The sequence below is a fragment of the Brassica oleracea genome, chromosome C2, assembly GCF_000695525.1.
Source record: "Brassica oleracea var. oleracea cultivar TO1000 chromosome C2, BOL, whole genome shotgun sequence".
In the NCBI taxonomy this organism is placed as follows: Eukaryota; Viridiplantae; Streptophyta; class Magnoliopsida; order Brassicales; family Brassicaceae; genus Brassica; species Brassica oleracea.
In genome coordinates this window covers 46,185,875-46,188,384 of record NC_027749.1, presented here as the reverse complement: position 1 = coordinate 46,188,384, position 2,510 = coordinate 46,185,875, and the positions used below count along the sequence as shown (strand labels likewise).

Here is a 2,510-nt window from a genome sequence, read left to right as displayed (position 1 = left end):
GTTTTTAAAAATTCAAAATATAACATATACGAAAAAATCTAAATTTTACTTTTATAGCTAATTTGATTGTTTAATTTATTTTAATAATATAAAATTAAACAAAAAATGATGGAGGAGATATAAATTGTTATCAAATCTTTATTATTAAAATCATTAATTGTCATATATATATTAGTCATTTATGGTAATTCCGTAGGTTTGATTTAAGGAAAGAAAATAACATATCATATCATTATATCATATAGTTTGACCAACTTATGTATCTAACAACATATAAAAATCGAATGTGGACCTACTTATTTTTCAATTGAATGTAATTGACTACCTAATTGAGTGCCACCTATGCATTGGGGCCTATTTTAATTAATACAAAATTGAGGTTACATCTTTTCAAATGTTTCTCAATTAATATATAGGGGATTCGCTCGTTGTTGCTTCCCATAAAAAAAACTAGGTTTATTGTTTTTCTATTTCAAAGTCTTTCGGTTGTGGTTGATTCAGACACTTACCGTAGTTGTTTTCGTCTTCTCCTTACAACGCCAACAGAAGCTATGGGGTCGTTTATAAAGCAATTATTCTTTAGTTTATTGGATAAAACCAAAGGAAGAAACAAACTCTCGTGTCTCAACAAGGAAGAAAAGAAGAAGAAGAAGAAGAAGATGGAGAAGAAGAAGAAGATGAAATTACACCTAGTGCTTGACTTGGATCAGACGCTTCTCCACTATGTCCCTGTTTCACAGCTTTCTGATAAAGAAAAATATATAATGCAAGAACCTGATTCAAGGGTACGCGCGGTATGTATTGAGTGTTATTGATCCTGGTAAAAGATATTTTGGAAATAGAGTCATAACCAGAGAGAAATCCCCCCATAAGAAGACCCTTGATCGTATCTCTGCTGATCAACGAAGAGTGGTTATTGTTGATGATAATCCTAGTGCTTGGCCTCAACACAAGCCAAACTTGTTGCAGGTCTCACAGTACATTTATTTCAGATACCAGATGACGAATAATAATTCGGAAGAAGATTCTTACGCAGAGAAGGAGAGCGACGAGTGTCGAAGCAATGGAGCATTGTCTAATGTTCTCAAACTCCTTCAAAAAGCTCACACAAGATTCCAACAAGAAGAGGATTCTAACGACTTGAGGCTTTTGATACGTGACTGATCCTCCCTCCTTGTGTGTTGTTGATTTTGACTTTCACTTCAGAAAACTGCTATTTTTGTTTGCAATTTCTCAAAATACACACACAATAACAATTAAAAATGCTTGTTTGTTTTACTCTAGATTTGGAGGGTAAAGCTTCATCTGAATCTTCTGCATTGCACCTTGAATCAATTCCCCCGTTATCTGAAAATACTGGTAAAATGATCAAAGATGACTATGAAGAATATAAGAGTGAGAAACCAAATCTGATTCTTCTTTCATTCATTCATCTTGTCTATATCTTGAAGTAAAAAAGCTTCTGAGAAATCAAGAAAACAATATAACATGTTGGAAAGTAGATGATAAATTACTAGTGACTGAGAAGATTTTGATCTCTACAACTTTGTTTACCGGTCATCATCATCATCATCTTCACATTCCCCTTGAGCTTGCGACTCGTCCCCAATATCCTCCAAAAGCTTATCAACATCAACTCCTAACTCTACCAGCTTCGCCGTTAGCTTCTCCACTTTACTCTCCTCTTGTCCCAAACACACTAACAAGTCGTTCAACTCGTCTTCGCTCTCTTTCTGAGCTTCCTTTCTCACTTCTTCCTTAACAAGGATCTCACCTCTTTCTCGAGATGGTAGTTCGCTTGTTCTAGACTGTTGTATGCGTCCGACAGGCCCTTTAGGTCTGATTCGAGTTTCGCAGCTATGTTCTTGTATTCTGATGCATCAGACTCCATCTTGGCTTTTTCTGTTTATTGTCTCTAAACGCTGAGATGTTTCTTGGAGTTCTCGCTTGATGCTATCTATCTGAACTTTCTCCATTACTGTACTTGCTCTTTGCTATGATCCTTGAGATTGCTCACTCCTCCCAGAGCTCGCTACGTCTTCTGCCAAAGCAGCATTCCGAGCAAGAAGGTTCTGGTAAACACAGTGGTCAACAATAAGTTCTTCAAGGAACAACTGATGTTAACATACTTAACCATATATAGCATAGACGAGTTGAGCAATAAGCATGTACCTGAATCTCCGAGCACTGTTTCTCTATAAAAGCTTTCAAGCGGTTGATGTAGTCTTTCTCACTTTCGCCACTCCTCTGCTCCAAATCCGCCGGTACTACAGCCACCTCACTTTTTGGCCGACTATACACGTCCACGATTCTCTCTCTAAGAACGATTATCCTTATGACCAAACAAGGACCAGCGTTGATGGACGTGATTTCTCCGACTCAGGAGCGGGATTCTCTAAAAAGCCAAGGTCGATCGATATTTGCGGAGTTGATCATCCCTCCCGAAGATAGAGTCCCCCCAGGTGCTACTTATGTACCATATTGCTTTTATCTCTTTTATTTTCTTAGTT

At 37.2% G+C, this 2,510-nt stretch overlaps 2 long non-coding RNA genes across 2 annotated transcripts; one reads left to right on the top strand and one right to left on the bottom strand.

Annotated features, from left to right (window-relative positions):
* The first annotated feature begins 552 nt into the window (after positions 1–552).
* Positions 553–1,700, top strand: LOC106325135. Its single transcript, XR_001266819.1, has 2 exons — positions 553–1,156; positions 1,285–1,700. It is a non-coding gene; the product is annotated as an uncharacterized LOC106325135 (long non-coding RNA).
* On the bottom strand, positions 1,400–2,457 carry LOC106325134. The gene is made up of 2 exons (XR_001266818.1): positions 2,173–2,457; positions 1,400–2,072 (listed from the first exon to the last, which is right to left on the bottom strand). It is a non-coding gene; the product is annotated as an uncharacterized LOC106325134 (long non-coding RNA).
* Between the last annotated feature and the right edge of the window lie 53 nt (positions 2,458–2,510).